The 25,808-nt window shown below is 39.0% G+C and overlaps 1 pseudogene; it reads right to left on the minus strand.

Moving 5' to 3' along the window:
• Positions 1-21,711, minus strand: part of LOC123594356 — a 38,975-nt pseudogene extending 17,264 nt beyond the window's left edge.
• Positions 21,712-25,808: the final 4,097 nt, after the last annotated feature.

Raw genomic sequence — 25,808 nt, forward strand, 5'->3', positions numbered from 1 at the left:
TACCCATCACCCACCCTCCCCTCCCTCCCACCCCCCCATCAACCCTCAGTTTGTTCTCAGTTTTTAAGAGTCTCTTATGCTTTGGCTCTCTCCCACTCTAACCTCTTTTTTTTTTCATTCCCCTCCCCCATGGGTTTCTGTTAAGTTTCTCAGGATCCACATAAGAGTGAAAACATATGGTATCTGTCTTTCTCTGTATGGCTTATTTCACTTAGCATCACACTCTCCAGTTCCATCCACGTGGCTACAAAGGGCCATATTTCATCCTTTCTCATTGCCACGTAGTACTCCATTGTGTATATAAACCACAATTTCTTTATCCATTCATCAGTTGATGGACATTTCCACAATTTGGCTCTTTCCACAATTTGGCTATTGTTGAGAGTGTTGCTATAAACATTGGGGTACAAGTGCCTCTATGCATCAGTACTCCTGTATCCCTTGGGTAAATTCCTAGCAGTGCTACTGCTGGGTCATAGGGTAGGTCTATTTTTAATTTTTTGAGGAACCTCCACACTGTTTTCCAGAGTGGCTGCACCAGTTTGCATTCCCACCAACAGTGCAAGAGGGTTCCCATTTCTCCACATCCTTTCCAGCATCTATAGTCTCCTGATTTGTTCATTTTGGCCACTCTGGCGTGAAGTGATATCTGAGTGTGTTTTTGATTTGTATTTCCCTGATGAGGAGCGACGTTGAACATCTTTTCATGTGCCTGTTGGCCATCCAGATGTCTTCTTTAGAGAAGTGTCTATTCGTGTTTTCTGCCCATTTCTTCACTGGGTTATTTGTTTTTCGGGTGTGGAGTTTGGTGAGCTCTTTATAGATTTTGGATACTAGCCCTTTGTCCGATATGTCATTTGCAATTATCTTTTCCCATTCCGTTGGAATATAACCATATTTTCAATAATTCAATCTAATTTGTGTCTCTGAGCCTTCATTTCACCAGTAATACTATTTCAGACCTGTCCTCATCTACCACCGAAATCCAGATATTTTAGATAGTGCCAGGATATTGGAGATTGGCGGTTGGTCCTCAATCATCTGTCTACATAGTTTGCCACTAAGTAAATCTTGGGCCTCACAGTCCCATGAAGTCTGGTGGCTATCTGATGAATCTATGCCATGTTGGGAACATGTAATTTTCATAATGCTGCCTATGGCACCATCTGTTGAGTTGTGCCACATAGCAATACAGAAAAATATATGATCATGGCTGATTAGATAGATAGATAAATAGATAGATGCATGGTACATAGATAACTACTATGTGCCACACACTGTAATGAATGCTGGGTATATAGCAGTGAACAAAACATGTGAAAATCCCTGATTTAAAGAGTCTATATTCTAGAGGAAAAGGAGAAGCCTAACTCTGCAGTAGTTTTATGAGGAGGCTGGAATGGAGGTTGAAGCCCATCTTGCCAGTGGAGTCCCAGACAGGATTTGGGGGTTGGTAGGAATGAGAAAGGAGATGGAAAATAGAGGAATGAATGATAGATCTGTGTACAGAACAGCATAGTCTGTTGTCCTCCCCCACGCTACCACAAATACACATAAGCAACCCAGCAAAAACCTCTTTTATAAAGATATTGTATCATAAAGGCCTTGAATCACATGAATCTGATGAATCAGTGGCAGGGGCAGGGAAGAGGTGGCGGGTGGGAGAGCAATGGGAGCATTCCCTGGAGGGAGCAGTATTTTATCACTGATATTATTTAGAATTGCTCATACTTGGTGATAAAAAGCAGACTGACTTTTAGTTGATTATTATTATTTTATTTACTTCTTAATGTTTGTTTATTTATTTTGAGAAACAGAGAGCGAGCAGGGAGGGGAAGGGCAGAGAGAGAGGGAGAAAGAAAATCCCGAGCAGGTTGTGCTCAGTGCAGAGTCTGACTTGGGGCTTGATCTCAACGAACTGTGAGATCATGACCTGAGCTGAAATCAAGAGTCAAGACACTTAACCAACTGAGCCACCCAGGCACCCCTATTATTATTTTAAAATTATCTAAAGGTAATATACCCATTTAATGTCCTGCCACCTGATGTGGAAAGCTGTTCCCACCACGTTTACCCTTGGTAAGGAATGACAAAGATAGAGGAGAGATGTTCTCCTAGAAAAAATAAGCTGACATGATTTGAGATAGAGTATTTGATTTAACATACCTTTGTCAAGGATGTGGGCTGCTTTATAGTGTCTTCAACAGGTAGCCAGCCCATCAAAATATGAATGGTAATCAAAAAGGAACCAGTTTAAGACCTATGTGTAGAAACCAGTGGGGGAAATGAGGAAGAGAAAGGAACATAAGGAAAAGGCAAAAAACAAACAAACAAAACCCACAAACAAACAAAAAACAAAAAAAAAAGAAAAAGGCAAATGAAGAGCACACACAATTAGAAGGTTGACCAAGGAGGGGATCCTGGGTGGTTCAGTTGGTTGTGTCCAACTTTGGCTCAGGTCATGATATCACAGCTCGTTAGAGCTCCACATCAGGCTCTGTACTGACAGCTCAGAGCCTGGAGCCTGTTTCAGATTCTGTGTCTCCCTCTCTTTCTGCCCCTCCCCTGCTCACTCTTTGTCTCTCAAAAAAAGAAAAAAAAACTTAAGGAAAAGAAAGAAGGTTGACCAAGGAAACACTGGAAGTATTACAGATATCATGATCATGTATAGATATTATAAATATCATGATGGTATGTGGTTATTATAGGTATCACGACGGCTCTTTAAAAGGGAAGCAGAAATAAGGTAAAAACAGAGAGGGAGACAAACCATAAGACTTAAATACAGAGAACAAACGGAGGGTTGCTGGAGGGGCGTTGGATGGGGGGACCGGCTAAATGCGCGATGGGCGTTAAGGAGGACACTTGCTGGGATGAGCACTAGGCGCTATATGTAAGTGATGAATCACTAAATTCTACTCCTGAAATCATTATTACACTATATGTTAACTAACTGGGATTTAAATTTAAAAAAATAACAAATTAAAAAAAAATAAATAAAAAGAACACAGTTAAGAAATAATAGAGTTCAAAGAAGATATGTAAGACAGTAGGAGATTAAGAAAACACGTTATACAGCTCAAAACAAAATAGAAAAGAAAAATAAATTACAAAGCCACATTAGAAGCAAGCAAGCAAGCAAACTCCACAACTGAAAGTTTAGAAACATTGTGGAAAGGCTCAAGGAAATCACATGGAACAAAATAGAAAATATCAATAACATCATGATGATAGAACGTCTTCATTCAACTTCAGATACATAAGTGCTGGATAAATGGAAATAAAATGGATATACCCATGTTTAGAATCAAGAAGCAGAAATCCCCAAGTACCAGAGACAAAAAGGGAAGGCAAAGTTAGATCAGTGACCCTGAGCTGAAGAGGAAAATTAGTTAGGAGGGTATCAGATTTTGGCATACACTAGCAGCAATAATGGAAGGGGGGTCTGGTGACCTCTGTGGATCTCCATGATCTTTTCCAGGGTCCACAAAGTAAAAACTATTTTCAGAATAATATGGAGATTTTATTTGAACTGATCACTCTCTCTCTCAAGTAAAACTAGAGTTTTCCTGAAGCTACTTGACCTATGATATTATAACAGATTGAATGGAAATAGACTCTAGCTGTCTTCTATTAAGCCAGACACTAAAGAGATTTGCAAAAATGTAAAACAATGAGATTATATGTTTTGCACATTTTGAAATATATGGTTATTTTTTATTATAAGTAGGTTATTTATGTAACATGTTTTCAGTATTGTTTTTAAATGAACTAACAAATTAATTTTTTTTATCACTTTTAACTTCCATTATGGCAAAACTGATAGATATAACCCATATAAACTGATACTATTTGGATGTTTAATAATTTTTTTTATTTTTATTTTAAAATTAACATATAGTAAATGTACTTTGTTGGCATACAGTTCGGTGAATTTTAACACTTGTGTAGGTTCATGTAAACATCACCACAACCAGAATAAAAAACAGTTCTATTACTCTGAAAACTCCCTTGTGCTAAAAAAAGACTCTTTTTAAAAAGATTTTTTACGTAATCTCTATACCAATGTTGGGCTCAAACTTACATCCCTGAGATCAAGAGTTACATGCTCCATCGACTGGGCCAGCCAGGTGCCCCCAAAACAGACTCTTAACTATAGAGAACAAACTGATGGTTACCGGAGGGGTGGTGGGTGGGGGGATGGGTGAAATATGAGATGCGGATTAAGGAGGGCACTTGTGATGATGAGTGATGTATGGAAGTGTTGAATCACTATACCGTACACCTGAAACTAATATAACACTGTATGTTAAGTATACTGAAATTAAAAAAAAAAATAAATTAAAAAACCCTCCCGTGTGCTATCCCTTTGTAATACTCCCTGCTCCCAACTCTGAAGCCCTGATAACTACTAATCTATTCCCTGTCCCTATTGTTACATCTTTTTGAGAATGGAACCATATAATATATAACCTCTGGGGCTTAATTCTTTCAGCACAATGCCTTTGAGATCCATTCAGGTTGAGATCCATCAATAATAGTTCATTCTTTTTTATTGCTGAGTAGTACCAAAGTTTGTTTATCCATTCACCCGCTGAAGAACATTTGGGTTGTTTCCACCTTGGGGCTATTACAAATCAAGCTACTATGAACATTTGTGTACATGTTTCTTGTGAATATTTCACTAAGGTAAATATCCAGGAATGAGACTGTAGGATCATATGGTGAGTATATGTTTAACTTTATTTAAAAAAAAAAAAAACCTTGGGGCGCCTGGGTGGCTCAGTCGGTTAAGCGGCCGACTTCGGCTCAGGTCATGAACTCGCAGTCTGTGAGTTCAAGCCCCGCGTCGGGCTCTGGGCTGACAGCTCAGAGCCTGGAGCCTGTTTCGGATTCTGTGTCTCCCTCTCTCTGACCCTCCCCCATTCATGCTCTGTCTCTCTCTCTGTCTCAAAAGTAAATAAATGTGGAAAAAAAAATTAAAAAAAAAAAAAAAACAAAAACAACAAAAAAAAAACCCTTCAAACTGTTTTCCAAAGTGTCTAGAACATTTTGCAGTCTGAAAAGCAATGTAAAAGAGCACCTGTTGCTCTACATTAATTGTTTAAAAGTTTATTTATTTATTTTGAGAGAGAGAGAGGAGAGTGTGCACAGAGTGGGAGAAGGGCAGAGAGAGAATCCCAAGCAGGCCCCATGCTGTCAGTGCAGAGCCCACCAAAAGGGGCTCATGAACCGTGAGATCACGACCTGAGCTGAAATGAAGAGTTGGACACTCAGCCACCTGAGCAGTTGGTTTTGCCCATACTTTTTATTTTAGCCATTCTAATAAATATGTAGTTGTAGCTCATCATGGTTTTAATACGTATTTTCCTAATGGCTAATGGTGTTGAACATCTTTTTATGTGCTTATTTTCATCCACATATCATCTTTGTTGGTGTAATTGTTTAAGTCTTTTGGCCATTTTTTAAAATGGAGTTTTAATTTTCTCACTGAGTTATCAGCGTTCTTTATACATGCTGGATACAAGTCTTTTGTCAGATGTGAGAATTGCAAATATTTCCTCCTGGTCTGGAGCTCCTCTAGCCATTCTTTTAATAGTGTCTTTTACAGAACAAAACACTGATTTTGATGAGGTTCAACCTATCATCTTTTTTTTCTTTTATGGGTCCCACTATAGTGTCATGTGAAAAAAGCTTTACCTAACCCCAGGTCATGAAGCTATTTCTCCTACACTTTCTGTTAGAAGTTTCATAGTTTTATATTTACATTTACATCTATTTATGATTTTTAGTTAATTTTTGTATAAAGTGTGAGGTTCAGGTTGAGGTAATTTTTTTAGTACATGGAAATCTAGTTTTTGCAATGTCCTTTGTTGAAAATCTATTCTTTCTCAGGGCACTTGTTGTGATGAGCACCGGGTATCGTATGGAAGTGGTGAATCACTAAATTCTATACCTGAAAATAATATTACACTGTATGTTAACTGGAATTTAAAGAAAAACTTGGAAGGAATGAAAAGACTATCTTTTCTCATTCGACTTGCTTAACACCTTTGTCAACAATCAATTGCTCTTATTGGTATGGTTCTATTTCTGGACTCTATATTCTGCATTGATCTATGTGTGTGTCCCTTCACCAATACCACACTGTCTTGATTTATCTAACTTCATAGTAAGTCTTAAAATCAAGTAGTGTGAGGGGTGTCTGCTGACTCCGTTGGTGGAGCATGCAACTCTTGATCTCGGGGTCATGAGTTTGAGCCCCATGGTAGGTGTAGAGATTACTTAAAAAAATACTTTAAAAAATCAGTATGATTACCTTGAGTTTTTCTCTTTTCAAAATTGTTTTATCTATCCCATTCCTTTGTCTTTTCTTATAACTGTTGGCATCAGCTTGTCAATATTAAAAATATATATATTGCTTGGAGTTTGATTGTGTTGATTGTGTTGTGTTGCATTGAATGTATGAATTAATTTGGGGAAAACTGATATCTTTACTATGCTGAGACTTCCAGTCTGTGAACATATGTTCCTCCATTATTTAAGCCTTCACTGGTTTGTTCCACCAGCATTTTGTAAACACTCTTGGTTTTAGACTTCCATGGGTCCATGCCAGGTTATACCAGAAGAAAGAAAGTGGTAAACTTACTCAAAATTTAGTGAAACTACAAGATCTGGTCTTCTTCCCCAATACACTCTCTATTATTTACTTTCTGAGTCCTAAAATAGCTGTTCCATACATTCTGTCCAAGTTTTACAGTTGTATTTGGTGGGAGAGACAGTTTGGAGTTTGGAGTGCTTCTTACCAGAATGAAACCATAATTTTTAAGGGTATATGGGGTACTGAGATGAAAGTTTGAGACCTGTGGCATTTTAGGGACTGGCATTTTAATATTTTCACAGAGATTGAAGATGAGGCCATGAAGCAGGAACTTATTTCCATCCATTAAGCCATGACCCCCCCTTTCACACAAAGGGAACTAGTAAAATTTCACCTACAGGACCAGAAATATGGCAAGGAAGCTCACCATTTGTTCAGGAAGATAGGTGGAAAATAGTCAACTCTAAAATAAAAGGCTATATAATGAACAGCTTCGAAATCATTAGAGAAATAAAGATTTTTTAAAAAAGTGATTAATCCAAGGGAGGCAGGAATAGAGGGGGTGGGAAGAGGAAATATGGTTCAAAGAAAACACAGGGGCTTGTTTTTTTCTGATCATGATGAAGTAAAAGGGACAGGGTTTACCTTTTTGCCTTAAACAACTAAAAAGAATGGATAAACTATGTGAAACAATGGTTTTCGGACACTGGACACCAGGCAGCAAAGGACACTGGTCCTTGAGAGAAAGGAAAGAACCAAAGTGAACCCTATGATTACCTCAGCTTACTGCTTAGAGACTTTTCAGGTCAGAGCACAGGCAGGGAGAATCTAAAGACAGTCTGGCAGTCTCTCTGAGTCAAGAACGGAGTTGAAAATTCAAGGAGCACAAGGCGACTGGATTCACAGCACAGAGTTGCATGTGTGTGTGTGTGTGAGAGAGAGAGAGAAGAAGAAGAAGAAGAAGAAGAAGAAGAAGAAGAAGAGAGGGAGAGAGAGAGAGAGAGGGAGAGAGAGAGAGCGGGGGGAGAGACAGAGGGCCACAGGCTCAAGCTCTCTGGAAGTATGCAGAGGGTTCTCCTAGAGTCTCCAGATAGTACTGATCAGCACATGTATATGAGGAAACTACCAAAGGCCAGGTAATGAATCACAAGAAATGAATATGGAGAACAAATGCTGGAGCTGAAACAGGGCTGGGAAGAGTTCATACCCCCAATATCTAGAGTGGAGAGATCTTGTAATACACAGGGCTTTGGGTAGAGTGCTGAGAAGAATAGTGCCTCGGTAGAGAACAATATTCACCATAAATTGCTGCTATGATCTATCGAGAGAAAATTAGAAATAAAATTTCCTGCCAATCCAGGAAATCCTCTCTTTGAATACAGAAAAGATAGAAAGCAGTTTTACTATTGAATATGCATTAAACCAGACTGTGATGCATTACAGACAATCTGCTAATGAGACTGCAAAGACAGAAATAAATCCCATTCTTATGGATGTAATTTATCCATTACATACATGTTCTTAAAGCACTGTTCTTGAAAGCACTGTTTGCTATACACTCTTTCATAGTTCATCCTAAGTTCACCTGGTAATTGGAATAGTCATCTGTGCTGGTTAATTGCCTTTATCCAAAGGGAAAACAAAACTTCTCATATCTTTACAACAAGCAGGTGGTTACAGCTTACAGCAAGGTGCTTAGGCTAAAATCCCAGGATGATAGAGATATATAGGGGCACTATCCTCCTTGATGTTAACATTTCAAAGTGATGGCTCCCAGTCCCTTGACAAAAGCATTTTGGGTTACAAGGCTGGCAAGAGGCTTATTCAGTTCTCAAAAAGATTTATGTATATATCAGAGGGACAGAGGAAGGATTCACAAATACTAGATTTCTTAGGAAATACTCTAAGAAAGAGGAGAGAGAAAAGTGCTCTTTCCTTTTTGGCAAGTTCTAAAGGGGAAGAGCAATTTTATTTTGATTGACCCTTCCAGATTTTACCTTACAAATGTTAGAAGCAAGCCTCAAAAGGATCAAACTTTTGCCAAGTAACTTAACTTCCTCCCCAAAAAAAGCTAAAAATTATTAAAAGAAATACAGAAAATTTAGTACCAAAAAACATAAAACTCACAATTTTGGCACCCAATAAAAAGTTATCAGGTATACAAAGAAGCAGGTATAAGAAGAAAAAGATAATCAATAGTAATAGACCCCAAAATGGCACAGATGATAAAGTTAGTGGAAAAACCATTAAAACAACTGTTAAAACATATTTCAGGGGTGCTTGGGGTGGCTCAGTCGGTTGAGCATTCCACTTTAGCTCAGGTCATGATCTCGCGGTTCATGAGTTCGAGCCCCACCTCAGGCTCTGTGCTGACAACTTGGAGCCTGGAACCTGCTTTGGATTCTGTGTCTTCCTCTTTCTCTTCCCCTCCCCAGACCTCTCTCTCTCAAAAATAAATAAACATTAAAAAAATAAAAATAATAAAAAGCATATTCATATATTGAAAGCATATAGGAAAGCATGAATGCATTAAGGCGATAAATGGAAAATATAAATAAAAATCCACATGATTTTGTAGAGATGAAAATATATGTCTATAATATAAAATACATTGGATGAAATCAAGAGCAGATTGGATACTCCAATAGAAAAGATTACTGAACTTGAGTATACAGCAATAAATATGATTCAAATAGAAACACACAGAAGAAAAGTCTGAATGGGTCACCTGGCTGGCTGAGTTAGTAGAGACTGCAACTCTTGATCTTGAGGTTGTGAGTTGAAGCCCCACGTTGGGTGTAGAGATTACTTAAAAAAAAAACAACTTTAAAATCTCACAGTTCACGAGTTCGAGCCCCAAGTCAGGCTCTGTGCTGACTGCTCAGAGCCTGAAGCCTGCTTCGGATTCTGTGTCTCCCTCTCTCTCTGCACCTCCCCCACTTGCTATCTGTGTTTCTCTCAAAAATAAATAACCATTAACAAAACAAAATAAAATCTTAAAAAAGAAGAAATGTCTGAGAATAAATGAACACATTAGTGAGCTGTGCGACAACTACAGGCAACCTAATACATGTATGATTCCCGGAAATGGAGAGAGAGAAGGGCAAAGAAAAATTATTAGGAGAAATAATGGCTGAAATTACACCAAATATGATAAATCCATAAACTCACAAATCTAAGAAACAAGAAACTCCAGGTGCAAGAAACATAAAGAAAACTACATTAAGGCACACTAAAATCAAATTGCTCAAAAAAATAGTGATAAAGAAAAAAAGAATCCTGAAAGGGACCAGAAAAAAGACATATTATGCACAGAGGAACAAAAATAAAAATGATTCATATTTTTCATCAGAAATCATGTAAGGCAGAAAATGGTGATGTAACATCTTTAAAGAGCTGAAAGAAAAAATTGTCACCCTAGAATTGTATGCCTACCCGGCAATAATATTTCAAAAAGAAGGAAAAATAAAGACCTGTGCAGACACACAGAAGCTGAAATAATTCATCACCAGCAGCAGCAGTACTACAAAAAATGCTAAAGGAAGTCTTTCAGGCAGAAAGACAATACCAGGTGGAAACTACGTGGGTAAATACAGTTTCTTTTCTTTGTTTTTAAAATCTTTTGAATAGATGATTGCCAGCTTAAAGCAAAACAAAGAAGCAATGTATTATGGGGTTGATAACATAGGTAGAAACAAAACATATGAAAACAACTGCACAAAAGGCAAGGAGAAGGAACATGGAAGAATACTGTTGTAAGGTTCTTCTGCTACATGTGAACTGTTACAATTGATTGTGATTGGTGAAAGATCTATACTGTGTACATATACCATATAAATTAAAGATATATACTGTAAATCCTAAAACAATCACTAAAGTAATACAGCAGAAAGTTATTAAAAAGGAGATAACGTGTAATCCAAAAAATACCCATTAATCCGAAAAGAAGACAATAAAAGAGCAAAATGGGAATAAAGAACAGATGAAATTAAGAGAAAATAAATAGCAAGATGGCAGATTTAAATGCAACCATATCAACAATCACATTAAAGTCCAGGCAGAGACTGTCAGATTGGATGAAAAGGCATGACCCAACTATATGCTACCTATAAGATATCCACTTAAAATTTTTTTTTAATATTTATTTATTTTTGAGAGAGACAGAGCATAAGTGGGGGAGGGCAGAGATAGAGGAAGACACAGAATTGGAAGCAGGCTCCAAGCTCTGAGCTATCAGCACAGAGCCTGATGTGGGGCTCAAACTCATGTGCTGTGAGATCATGACCTGAGCCGAAGTTGGATGCCCAACTGACTGAGCCACCCAGGCGCCCCTAAGATATCCACTTAAATATAAAACCACAAACAGACTAAAAACAAAAGGATAGATATTCCATGTTAATCATAAGGAAGCTGGAGCGGCTATATTAACAAAGGATAAAATAGATTTCAGGGCAAAGAATATTACCAGAGATAGGTGCTGTTTCATAATAATAAAGTAGTCAATTCATCAGATAACTGAACTTTAAAATGCATGAAGTAAAAACTGACAGATCTTCAGGGAGAAATAGACAAATTCATAAGTATGACATTTTTAACACCCTCTTCTCAATAATCAATAGAACAAGTCGAAAATCAGTAAGGATACAGAACACTTAAACAAAACTATCAACTAATATGTCCTAATTCACATTTATAGAACACTTCCCCCATAACAAAAGAATATGCAATATTTTCAAGGGTCACACAGAATATTTACCAAGACCCCAAATTTTGAGCCAGAAAACAAGTCTCAGTCCATTTAAATGGATTCAAGTAAGACTAAGTATGTTCTCTGGTCCCAAAAGAATTAAATCACAAATCAACAACAAGAAACCTATCTGGATAATCTCAAATTATTTGGAAACTAACTCACTCATAAATAGAGAAGAGAAATCACAGGGGGTGCTAGAAAGTATTTTAAGCTTAATGAAAATGAAAATATGACGTATCAGATTATGAGGGTGACAACTAGGGCAGCACTTTGCGGGGATCTTATAGCACTAAACACATTAGAAAAGAAGAAAGGTCTCAAATAAATAACCCAAGCTTCCATCCTAGGAAACTAGAAGAAGAGAAGCAAATCAAACACGCTAAACAGAATAATAGAAATAATAAATATTAGAGAAGAAATCACTTAATATAAAATAAAAAATTAGGAAAAATATCAGTGAAAGCAAAAGCAGTCTTTTTCAAAAAATCAATATAATTAATAAGGTTCTATTCATACTGACGAGAAAAAAAGAGAAGATACAGTTTACTGGTATCAGGAATGAAACAAGCAAACACTACAGATACTAAACGTATTACAGGGATAATGAAGGAATATTATGAACAACTTAATGCCAATAAATCCAGCAACATAAGTAAAATGGGAAAATAATATGAAAGATACAAACCACCAAAGTCCATGCTAGATGAAATAGATCATCAAAACTGACCCATAACTAATAAAGAAATTGAATTTTTGTTTACAAACTTCTCTACAAAGTAAACCCCTGGCACAGATGGCTTCAAGGATGAATTCTACCAAACATTTCTGGGAAAAATAATAAAAATTCTATATAAACTCTTCCAGAATATAGAAAAGGAATACTGTCTCTCTAATAGTATGTATGTGGCCAGCATTACTCTAATACCCAAACAAGACAAAACAAAAACAAAAGCTTTTAAAAACAGACTACAGACCAATACCTCTTCTGAACATAGATGCAAAAATTTTTAGCAGAATTTTTGCCAATAATCAAATATATCATGAATAAGTCATTCATTTCAAGAATACAAGGAGAGTTTAATTTTTGAAAACCAACTGATGTAATTCACAATATTAAATGATGAAAAATAACAAACCATGTGATCACAGTAGATTCAGAAAAAAGTATTTTACTTTCTCTGTATGATTTACTTCACTAGCATAACACTCTCCAGATACCATATGTTTTCACTCCTATGTGGATCCTGGGAAAATTAACAGAAGACCATGGGGGAGGGGAAGGAAAAGAAAAAGGTTAGAGAGGGAGGGAGCCAAAACATAAGAGACTCTTAAAAACTGAGAACAAACTGAGGGTTGATGGGGCGTGGGTGAGGGGTATTGAGGAGGGCACCTGTTGGGATGAGCATTAGGTGTTGTATGGAAACCAATTTGACAATAAATTTCATATTAAAAAAATAAAAATAAAAATAAGAAAAAAGTATTTTACAAAATCCAACATCCCTTCCTGATAAAAAAGTTTCAGCAAATTAGGAAAAGAAGGGAACCTCCCCAATCTGTTAAGGAATGTCCACAAAAAACCTACATGTAACATCATACTTGTGATGAAAAACATAATGCTTTGACCTAAAGATTGGGAAGAAGAGAAGAATATCTGCTCTCCACATATATTCATTATTCTATTGGGGGTCCTTGTTGATACAAGAAGAAACAAAGGGTATACAGAGTAGAAAGAAAGAGGCAAAACTCTCTTTTTATTCAGATGACATGATATAGTCTATGTAGAGAATGCAAAGGAATTCACAAAAGAGGCTATTAGGACTAATAAAGGAGTTTAGCTATGTTGCAGGCTACAAGATCAATATACAAAAATCACTTGCATTTCTTCAACGTTTATTTATTTTTGGGACAGAGAGAGACAGAGCATGAACGGGGGAGGGACAGAGAGAGAGGGAGACACAGAATCGGAAACAGGCTCCAGGCTCTGAGCCATCAGCCCAGAGCCCGACGCGGGGCTCGAACTCACGGACCGCGAGATCGTGACCTGGCTGAAGTCGGACGCTTAACCGACTGCGCCACCCAGGCGCCCCAATCACTTGCATTTCTAAATATTAGCTGTAATATCAATGTCAATCAGGAACTAAATTTAAAAATCTATACCATTAACTATGGCACAAAACACTTAGTGATACAAATCTAACAAAATATGTGCCAGTTCTGTGCATTGAAAATGGGAAAACATAAGTGACAGAAATTACAAAATACTTAAATAAATTGAGAAGTATATTATGATTGTAGATATGAAGACTCAATATTGTTAGGATGTCAGTTGTCCCCAAATTGATCTAAATATTTAGTGTAATCTCAACCAAAATCCTACTGGAATTTTTTAGAAACTGAAAAGCTGATTCTAAACTTCACATTAATTCCCAGAACTCTGAATAGTCAAATATGTTTTTGGTTTTGTTTTGTTTTGTTTTTAGGGAAAATGCAATTGATATATTGCAGGGTCAGATCCTGTCTTTATTTAAAATTTTATATTTTGTTCAATATGGATTTTTAGCATTAATTTTGATTTAAAAATACTGCATTAATCTATTATTTTATTACTGAGGTTTTGGTTCCTGATGAAATCTTTTTTCAGCTTTGAGATGTAATTGATATATAACATGGTGTACGTTTAAGGTGAACAATGTAATGACTTGATACACACTATTTTGGAAGAGGAGAATACAGTAGGAATAATTGCAACAACTTCAGGACTTATTATAAAAGTACAGTAATCAAGACACTGTGGTATTGGCATGAATATAGGTAAATAGATCAATGGAAAAGAACACAGAGTCCAAAACTAGGCCCACAGAAATGACTTTTGACAAAGATGGAAAGGCAATTCATTACAGAAAGGACAGTATTTTCAATCAATGGTGTTCAAATTATTAGATTTCCACATGCAAAAAATAAACTTTGATGTGTGCCTCTTTCCATTTATAAAAATGAACTCAAAATCTCCAAATGGTCATAAAACTAAATGAAAAACCTAAAGCTTTAGAAACACCTAAAAAAAAAAAACCCGGAAGTTATAAAACTTCGGGAAGAAAACATAGTAGAAAAAATATTTTTACCTTGAGTCAGGCACATATTTCTCATATATAACATTGAAAGTAAATTGGAATCCATTAAATTTAAAGCTGTGCTTAGATAAATGCTGTCAGGAAAATGGAAAGACAAACCTCAGACTGGAATAAAATATTTGCAAATCTATATTTAACAAAAGACTTGTATCTAAAATACATAACTTTCAAAAGCTGAATAGACCAGTAACCATTAAATAAGTCAAACTGGTAGTAAAAATAAAAAAAAGAAACTCCTCTTACAGAAAGGCACCAGATCAAAATGACTTTACCATAGTTTTTGGGGGGGGGGCAGGGTAGAGGGAGAGATTGAATCTTAAGCAGGCTCCATGCCCAGCATGGAGCCCTATGCAGGGCTCAATCTCACAATCATGAGATAGTGACCTGAGCTGAAATCAAGAGTTGGGCACTTAACTGACTGAGCCACCCAGATGCCCCATAGTTTTGTTTTTGTTTTTAAACTAACCTTCAAAATTATAACTTCAACTTTACTGGTGAATAAGAAAACCTAATCTATTAAAATTTTTAAAAATGTTTATTTATTTTTGAAAGAAAGAGAGAGAGAGAGAGAGAGAGCACGAGTGGGGGAAGGGTAGAGAGAGAGAGGGAGACACAGAAATCAAAGCAGTCTCCAGGCTCTGAGCTGTCAGCACAAGCCCGACACAGGGCTCGAACCCACATACCATGAGATCATGGCCTGAGCTGAAGTCTGGCACTTAACCAACTGAGCCACCCAGGTGCCCCAACCATTTTTTAGCCTAGAATAATCTTGAAGCACAAGCCTGAACAAGACAGTGCATAAAAATTTTTTTATATATTTTTTTCATATATATATATATATATATATATATATATATATATATATATGCAAGTAGGGTTTGTCCCATTATTTCAAAAGTAGCTTAATTGAAGAGTCTGTTACTGTAATTCACCACATTAACAGATAAAAAGGAGAAAAACCATATGACCATCTTCATTGTAGACAAAGCAAATGATAAAACTAAACAACCATTCATAATTTAAAAACAACAAAATACAACAGATACAGAGGCGGACAAGGGTATCTACCCAAAACTTATATCAAACCTAGTGCCATTGTTATCCAACATTATACTGGAGGTTTTAACAAATGCACTGAAATAATAAAAAGAAAGAAAACAGAAAGAAAGATTGGAAAAGAAGATAAAAATATAATTCACATGATATGGCTGTCTATGTAAAAAATCTGAGATACTCTTGTATCTAGCAACATTGTTGAATTCTTTTTTTTTTTTTTTTTTTTAAATTTTTTTTTTCAACGTTTTTATTTATTTTTGGTACAGAGAGAGACAGAGCATGAACGGGGGAGAGGCAGAGAGAGAGGGAGACACAGAATCGGAAACAGGCTCCAGGCTCTGAGCCATCAGCCCAGAGCCCGACGCGGGGCTCGAACTCACGGACTGCGAGATCGTGACCTGGCTGAAGTCGGACGCTCAACCGACTGCGCCACCCAGGCGCCCCATGTTGAATTCTTTTTTAAAAATTTTTAACATGTATTTATTTTTGAGAGACAGAGTGCAAGTGGGGGAGGGGCAGAGAGAGAGGGAGACACAGAATCCGAAGCAGGCTCCAGGCTCTGAGCTGTCAGCACAGAACCCGACTTGAGGCTCAAACTCACGAGATCATGACCTGAGCTGAAGTCGGACTGAGTCACCCAGGCGCCCCAAGATAAGTGTGTTCTTAATAGGCTTCACCTATTTCACCCATTCCCCTCACCCACCTCCCCTCTGGCAACACCAGTTTGTTCTCTACAGTTAAGAGTCTGGTTTTTTTTTTACTCTTTTTTCTTTGTTCATTTGTTTTGCTTCTTTTTTTTTTTTAATTTTTTTTTCAACGTTTATTTATTTTTGGGACAGAGAGAGACACAGCATGAACGGGGGAGGGGCAGAGAGAGAGGGAGACACAGAATCGGAAACAGGCTCCAGGCTCTGAGCCATCAGCCCAGAGCCCGACGCGGGGCTCGAACTCACGGACCGCGAGATCGTGACCTGGCTGAAGTCGGACGCTTAACCGACTGCGCCACCCAGGCGCCCCTGTTTTGCTTCTTAACTTCTACATATGAGTGAAATCATATGGTATTTGTCTTTCCATAGAGCCTTTCTTGTAAGCCATGATAAGGGGTATAGATTTTCGTTTGAGTGAGATGGGGAAGCCATTTAAAGGGTTTTGAACACAGGAGTAGGATAATTTGGTTTGTGTTCTAAAAGGATCATTTTGACTTCTGTGTTGTGAATAGAATACAAGGTGGCAAGGGTAGAATCAGGGAGACTAGTTAGGAGGATATTACAGTAATCTGAGTGGGAGATCATGGTGTTTAGGAATAGTGAGGTAGTGGTGGAGAAGGTGAGAAGTAGTACAATTCTTGGTATATTTTGGAAAGAAAGCCAAAAGGATTTGCTAGTAGATGGGATGTGGGGTGTGAGAAAAACAGACATACCAAAGAGAATCAGGGATAGAATTAGGGTTAAGGTTATGGCCAAAGTATTTTTACTTGAGTAACTGGAAGGATAGTTTTCCATCAGCTGAGATGGGGCATGCTGGGGGGTAGTACAACTTTTTTTTTTAAAGATTTTATTTATCTATTTTTAAAGTTTATTTTTAAACAATGTTTCTTTTTTTAATCTTTATTTATTTTTGAGAGAGAGAAAGAGCGCAAGCAGGGGATGGGCAGAGAGAGAGGCGGAGACACAGAATCTGAAACAGGCTCCAGGCTCTGACCTGTCAGCACAGAGCCCGATGCGGGGCTTGAACTCACCAACGGTGAGATCATGACCTGAGCCGAAGTCAGATGCTTAACGGACTGAGCCACCCAGGCACCCTGGGGGTAAGATCAAATTTTTAAGGAAAAATCAGGAGCTCAGGGTTGAACGTACTAAGTTTGAAACATCTGTTAGACGTCTGAGTTCAGATGTCAAGAAGGCAGTTGGATTGTGATCTGGAATTTAGGTGAGACATGAGATTTACAGTGATAAGTTTGGAAGTCATCAGCATATTAATGGTGAATAATGCCATGAGACTGGATGAACCCACCTGGGGAATGAACACAGACAGCATAGAGGAATAAAAGCCTTTGAGTAGTTAAGCACCACCTTAACCATTTTGTTCTAGCACAGTTAGGTTTGGGGATCTAAATGGTCATGGACTCTATATATTTTTTTCCCCATTCACCTTGGTATCTTCTACATTTGTCAGTGTCAATGTGTTTCCCTATGGTTTCTGTTGGCAACACCACTGAGCCCCTTGTGTCTGCCATCCACAGCTTCTCACAGCTGGGTCAGTTAATTTCCCTACCTGCAATCAGTCCAGTCCCAGCTCCTGAAATATTTTGTACTGGATGCACGAAGAGTTTCGGAAATATCAGGATCTTCCTCGGTGGGGCTTAGGATTGAGGTGCTTCCCTGTTGGTTAGGAATAAAATGTCCTTCTCTGGGACTCTGCATCTCCATGAGCAGGAGTGAAGGGGATCGCCTAAACACTCACCCATTTCTCCCTCTCAACACTCACAGACTTGCCACCACTAGGTGCCTCAATAGTACCAGAACCAAGCTCTTTATGCCCTTCAACTTTTTGTCAGTCATCACAAGAACCCTGGGACCCCTTGGTCACTACCTGCACATCTCATGTTATAATTCCATACAATTTTGTGTATTTACCTAACTTATCCCCACTTCTTAGCCCCATCCAGATCCTGAAATCCTCCTACTGTGCTCTCTAGAATCATAATCCTGGTTTGCCCAGGACAATTCCGGTTTATGCATGTTGTGCCACTGTCCTTCCCAGTTTTAATATTTGTCATTCTCAAGTGTCCTGGATCAGATAGTAAATTACATAGTCACCTTATCTTGAACCCAAAATCTTAAAAAAATTTAACTTTATTTATTTGATAGAGAGAGAGAGAGAGAGAGAGAGAGAGAGAGAGGGCAGGGGAAGAGAGAGAGAGAGAGGGAGAGAGAATCTCAAGCAGGCTCCGGGCTGTCAGCACAGAGCCCAATGCGGGGCTGGAACTCATGAACTGTGAGATCATGACCTGAGCTGAAATCAAGAGTCTGACACTTAACTGACCAAGTCACCCAGGTGCCCCTGAACTCAAAATCTTTAGCAAAGTTCCCTATATTCTTTCCCTGTTTGCTGAATGTTTCCCTCACCTTCTTGATCTGACTGAAATCTGGATCTACCCAAGGACTTTACAGCCCTCACCTGCAGCTTGAGGTCTCTCATGGCCACTTCAAAATCATTCTCCCTTTCCTCTCATTAAAAATTCCCATCTTTAGGAGCACCTGGGTGGCTCAGTTGGTTAAGCATCTGACTCTTGATTTCAGCTCAGGTCAAGATCTCACAGTTGTGAGATTGAGCCCTGAGCTGGGTGTGGACCCTGCTTGGGAATCTCTCTCTCCCCTCCCACCTCTCTCTGCACCCCTCCCACACTTGCACACATACTCTCTCTCTTTCAAAATAAAAAAAAATCCCATCTTTGAATTCTCTGTCACAGAATATGTTATATATTATTTGATATAATATATCTGTATTTTTGTATAGACATATAACTATATTTTTGTATCCTACCTATGGTAGTTACCTATAGACCCTCAGGTTCCCCTCCAGTTTCTCAAAGATTTTAACTTCTGTCTCACTGTCACTCTCTCCAATTAATCCTGTCTTAATTCTTTGTGATTTCAATATCTCAATAGCTGATCCTTCCAACACCCTAGCCTCCAGTTTTTTGAAATCCTCCCTTCCAGTTTTGTCTTACACCTAATCATGGTCATTTGCCTCCATCATGTCATTACCAATAATTCCTACTCCTCTCCTGTATCCCCAGAGCTGAACATTGCTGGAGAAAAACACAAAATGACACTTTCGCTTTAAATTCAAGACCACGAACCTGAAGTGGGCACTTAATGTTGCCAGGAAATCACATAATATTATCCTGGTCCATTTGCTCTCCTGGTTTCCTAGACAACTATTTCATATCTTCTCGTCTCCCTTCAAACCTCTACCACCTCCACACCCATCCTCGCTCTCAGCTCATGACCTTGCTTCTGATTTCACTGAGAAAACAGAGACAATTAGAAAACAAAGCCCACTACTCATTGTGATGAGCACTGGGTGTTATATGTAAATGATGAATCACCAAATTCTACTCCTGAAACCAATTTTACCTTATATGTTAGCTAACTAGAATTTAAATAAATACTTGAAATTTAAAAAAAGAAAGAAAACAAAGCTCACAAATTTCAACCACTGCATCTACCCAGCTACCTAAATCTATGTGTATATCCTACCCTTCCTCCTGTGACTACGGATGAACTGTCCTGCTCCCAGCTCAGCCAACCCCTCCACCTTTTTGCTAGATCCCATCCTCTCTGGCAATTCTCTCCTCTGTTGCCCCCTTTTCTCCTCTACAGGTTCTTTCCCATCAGCTTCACCATGGTATTATTGCTCCCACTAAAAAACGTAAGGGGTGCCTGGGTGGTTCAGTGATTAGTTAAGCATCTGACTCTTGATTTCAGTTCAGCTCATGATCTCACAGTTCGTGAGTTTGAGTCCCACATCGGGCTCTGTGCTGACAGTGTGGAGCCTGCTTGGGATTCCCTCCCTCCCCCTCTGACTCTCCCCCGCCCTTCCTATCAAAAAACAAATAAACATCTAAAAAAATTAAAACATCTTCTTTTGAGCCACTTTTCCTTGCTTACAATCAACCCCATTTCTCTGTTCCTCTTTACTAGAATTGTCTATACTTGATGTCTACAATTCTTCTTTTCCAGTTCTTTTAAAACAGTTTTATTATTTTGAAATATAGATTTACAGGAAGTTGTAAAAATACTACAGAGAGGTCCTTTGTAAATGTTTATTTATTTTTGAGAGAGAAAGAGAGGGGTGGAGGGGCAGAGAGAGGGGGAGAGAGGATCTGAAGTGGGGTCTGTGCTAATACCAGCGAGCCAGATGTGGGGCTTGAACTCACCAACCAAGAGATCATGACCTGAGGCAAAGTCCGATGCTCAGCCGAGTGAGCCACCAGGCACCCCAAGAGGTCTTTTGTAAACTTCATCCAGATTCGCCCGAGTTATACCTTACAAACTATAGTATAATGTATAATCCAGGAAACTGACATTGGGATAAAGTCTGTGAATAATTCTATGTCATCTTATCACATGTGTAGATTCGTGTATCCACCACTGCAATCAGGATACAGAACTGTTCCATCACCATGAAGATCTCTCTCCGGCTTCTCCTTTACAGTCACAGCCACTCCCTTCCCTCCACCATCCCTAAGTCCTGGAAATCACTAATCTGTTCTCCATCTCTATATTAATTAAGTAAATAAATAAATAAATTAAGTAAACAGAATCCTATAAGACCCCTTGAGATTGCACTTTTATGCTCACCATAATGTCCTTGAGATCCATTTAAGTTATTACATGCATCAATCTTTTTTTCCTCCCCTCTTGTTTCCATGTGTGTTACATAAAAAGGAGGTGGGAGGTAGTGCACCAGGGCAGTGGTGACAGCATTCATAGGTGCTGGATTAAATGGGTGGTGCCGTTGTGGGTCTCCATCAGGTGGTCCAGGATTAAGTCGGGCTTGGTGCTGATCTTTCTGTCCAGCTTGCAGTGCTCCACAGGGGAGAAGTGAAGATTGAAGTTTGGGTGAGGTTAGTCTACACGGAGTTCTGTGGGACATCACAGTCCACATGCCACATCTATCCAGCAAGGGGGTTTGGGCCAGCAGCACTGTGGCCTGCGCATTCTGCAGTATCAGGAGTCACCAGTAGGTCTTGTCCTGCATGGGCAGTGAGGGCCCGATGCCGCTTTCCAGCGTGATGAACCATGAGATATGCCTCTTCTCCCACACCACTGGCTTTTTGCTGGGCCCCTCAGTGCCCACTCTTCCTCCCTGCAGAGATCCTCTAGAACATGTTCATGTGGGTGCCCATGTGGAATTCTGCCCAGCATGGCAAGCATATGCCCCCAAACTTCCTAAGCTCCCAACAGGTACATGTGGACCATGAAGTTACTGTTTCAAGCAGACACCCTGAAGCCCAGATGGGCTTTGTCCACCAGGAAGTCCACGCTGAACACCGCAAGGGGCTTGGGGTCCCAGGACCGGAGGTTCAGCATCTTGCTGTCTTCTTGGTAGCATACCAAGGAGATACTCTTCATGACAGCCTTGGCCCGGATGGAGTGCTTCATGCTGATCAGCTGGTGGATGTATAGCTAGTTTTCAATGAAGCCCAAGTCCCTCAGCTCACTGGCCTGCAGGCTCCACGGGAAGCTCTTCTGGCTGATGGCCATCAGGTGTCAGTTGACACAGAGTAATCATGGCCCCTTCTCTTCCTTCTCGTACAGGACCTTGAACTTCTTCTAGGTCATATGGTATGTGTATATTTAGTTTATTAAGACACTGCTATTTTCCACAGTGGCTGGACCATTTTACATTCCAACAGAAGTATATGAAACATTGTTTCTACATATCCTTGCCAGCATTTAGTATTTTCACTGTATTTTACTTAGTTTAGCAGTCCTAGTAGGTATGTAGAGATAGCTCATCATAGTCTTAATTTGCATTTCCCTAAAGGCTAGTACTATTGAGCATCTTTTTGTATGTTTATATACCCTCTGTATATTCTCTTCAGTGAAATGCTTCTTGGTGTCTTTTGCTCATTTTCGAATTGGATCTTTTGTTTTCTTTTAATGTCCAACTTTGAGTGTTCTTTATATATTCCATTCTTTTAGGACTTGAAAAATGCTGTGCCACTTCCTTCTGGCCTCCATGGTTTCTGATGAGAAACAATGGCTTCATTCAAATAATTTTGTCTCCCTGAGTAAGGTGTCATTTATCACTTGATTCAAGATTTTTACTCTCTCTTCACTTTTGAAAAGTTTGATTACAATGTGTCTTGGCATGGATTTCTTTGGGTTTATTTCGTTTGTGGTTTGCTCAGCCATTGAGTCTGTAGGTTGATGTCTATTTATTTATTTGAGAGAGAGATAGAGAAAGAGAGAGAGAGAGAGCAAGGGAGAGGGGCAGAGGGAGAGAGAGAGAATCTTAAGTAGGCTCTTTGTTCAGCATGGAGCCCAATGCAGGGCTCAATCCCACAACCCTGGGATCATGACCTGAGTTGAAATCAAGAGTCAGATGTTCAACCGACTGAGTCACCTAGGCGCCCCTGTAGGTTGATATCTTTTCCCAAATTTTGGAAATTTTTAGTTATTGTAGCTTTTGGTCCCCAAATTTCCATTTGGTTCTCCTTTATGTCATCTATTTCTTTGTTGAGACTTTATACTTTTTCATTTATTTCAAACCTGTTCTGAATTACTCTTTGAAGCATTTTTATGTTGAATGTTTAAAATCCTTGTAATGTCATTCCAACATCTGTGTTGGATAGGTCTTGGTGTCTGTTGACTGATTTTTATTAGTAAGATTTTCCTGTTTCTTGTTGTGAGAAGTGATTTTCATTTGTGACCTGGACATTTTAGATGTTATGTGATGAGTCTTTGGATCTTATTTAAGTCTTCTGTTTAGCTGATCTTTTCTGATACCATGTGAAGAAGGGGGTGCCACATTGTTACTGCCAGTTGGAAGTGGAAGACCATGTTTCCTACCTTGTTTTCCCTATGGTTCAGGAAAGGCACGTCCATACAATTGGGAAGAGGTGAAAATTCAAGCTCCACACTAGGCCTCCAATGACACCACTCAAGCACTGTGTCATTCCTCAGGCTCCAAGGTCCCTAGCTGGTTTTATTTCTCTTTTTCTTTCAAAATCTTAGATTTATTTTATATCTAATGTCCAGGATTTTTGCTTAGTGAGAGGAGTAGGGATAAGTGTGTTTGCTTTATCATATCAACTGGAAGTTCCTCCTTTTCTGTTTTTCTCCTAAACCCATTTGTACCAAGCTTCCATCTTCCATGGCTCTACCAAAACTGGCCTTGTCAAGGTCACCAGTAATTTTAACATTGCCAAATCCAATGTTGTCCTCATTTTACTTGACCCATCAGTTACCTCCTTTGATCCTTCTTCTTAAAACTTTCTTCACTTGTTTCCAGGACACCATAGCACTCTGGATTTTCTTCTATGATGTGGCTTCTCTTTCTTAGTTTTCTTTTCAGTTCCTTCTTGGCTTCCTGATTTCTTCATGTAGCAGTACTCCAGGGTTCAGTCTTATCCTATTCTCTCCTATATCTCTACTTTCTCTCTTGGTCATCTTATCTGATTTCATGGCTTTAAACGCCATCTACTGTCAGCCTTTAAATTTGTATCTTTGGTCCAAACCTCTGCCCTAAGCTACATAGTAGTATATCCAGCTGCCTATTTAATATCTCCACTTGGATATATAATACGTATTTCAAAATGTAAAATATAAAAAACTAAATTTCTGATTTCCACCCTCCCCAAACCAGCTTGTCCTTCATTATTCCCAATGGCTCAGGCCACAAACTTTGGGATCATTCTTGACTTCCCTCTTTCTCTAACACCTCACATCCAATCCATTACCAAATCCTGATGGTGCTACCTTGAAAATAAATGCACAATCTGACCAATTCTGATCATCCCCACTGCTATCACTTTGGTCCAAGCTACCATTATGTCTTGTCTGGATTGTTGAAAGAGCCTCCTAACTTGTGCTTCTCCCGCCCACATAACACAGTAACCAGAGCGATCTTTATAAGAGAGCAGTCAATCAAATCACCCCTCTTCTGAAACCCTCCCATAATTCCCAAGCCATGGCTCAAGCAAGAGCAAAATCAAAGTCCTTATGCTAGCCTACATAATCTGGCCCACGGTGAGTTCTCTGACCTCATCACCAACTAGTGTCTCTCTTCTGCCACACTAGCCTCCTCACTGTCCCCAGTCACATCAGGTATGCTCCCATCTAAGAGCCTCACACTTGCTTTCCCTCTGCCGGAAAAACTCCTTTATGTTCCAGCATGAGCTATTCTCTCACTTGCTTCAAGTTCTTCTCAAGTGTCACCTCTTCTCAAAATTTTCTCTGACAACTCTATTTTAAATTGTAACCCACCCTCCAGATCTCTGCATACCCTTTTGCAGATTCTTTTTTTAATGTTTATTTATTTATTTTGAGAGAGAGAGAGAGAGAGAGAAAGAGGGGGAAGGGTGGCGGGGGGAGAGAGAATCCCAAACAGGCTCTGCATTGTCAACACAGCCCGATGTGGGGCTCGATTCCACAACCATGGGATCATGACCTAAGCTGAAATCAAGAGTTGGACACTTAACCAACTGAGCCACCCAGGTGCCCTGAAGATTCTTTTTCACCTTACCTCCTACATATACCACATAGTATTCTTATTTATCTTGTTCACCGTGTGTCTTCACCTCCTTCCAAAAAGTATAAGCTTAATGAGGGTATGGACTTTTGTTTTTCTGTTCAGTGCTGTACTTTCTGTACCTGGAACAGTATGGCACATGGTAAGTACTCAGTTTATAAGCAAATGAATATATCACCGAACTTTGGCTGTAGCATCCCAGTTCTAATGGGTAATGGCCATTTCATGTTTTGCAGGCTTAGAGTCTTAAAGTTTTGTTTTAAATTTGAATTATTAGGGGCACCTGGGTGGCTCAGTCGGTTGAGCGTCTGACTTCAGCTCAGGTCATAATCTCACGGCTCGTGGGTTCGAGCCCTGCATAGGGTTCTGTGCTGACAGCTCAGAGCCTGGAGCCTGTTTCAGATTCTTCATTTCCCTCTCTATCTGCCCCTCCCTTGCTTGTGCTGTCTCTCTCTGTCTCAAAAATAAACATTAAAAATAAATAAATTCGAATTATTAGTATTATTTGTTTTTACCTCCATTACATCTTAGAGTCAACTTATCTATTTTTGTAGCTATTGTTAGATTCTGGAGGTTGCCAGGATAATGGACCAATAGTAACAAAAAATAGAATGTATTTTTGTCATATTTTTATATTTTTATCTACATTAATAAATCACCATTCTGCATATTCATTTTTTAATGTTTATTTATTTTCAATGTTTATTTATTATTGAGAGAGAGAGAGCAAGCACAAATGGGGGAGGGACATTGAGAGAGGGAGACAGAATCTGAAGCAGACTTCAGGCTCTGAGCTGTCAGCACAGAGGCCGACATGGGGCTTGGACCCATGAACTGCAAGATCATGACCTGAACAGAAGTCAGACATTTAATCAACTGAGCCACCCAGCCATCCCAATGTTTATTTATTTTTTTGAGAGAGAGAGTGGGGGGGGGGCAGAGAGAGAGAGAGAGGGAGACAGAGGATCCCAAGCAGGTTCCGTGCTGATAGCAGAGAGCCTGA

Source organism: Leopardus geoffroyi, chromosome X, assembly GCF_018350155.1.
Source record: "Leopardus geoffroyi isolate Oge1 chromosome X, O.geoffroyi_Oge1_pat1.0, whole genome shotgun sequence".
NCBI classification, from domain to species: domain Eukaryota; kingdom Metazoa; phylum Chordata; class Mammalia; order Carnivora; family Felidae; genus Leopardus; species Leopardus geoffroyi.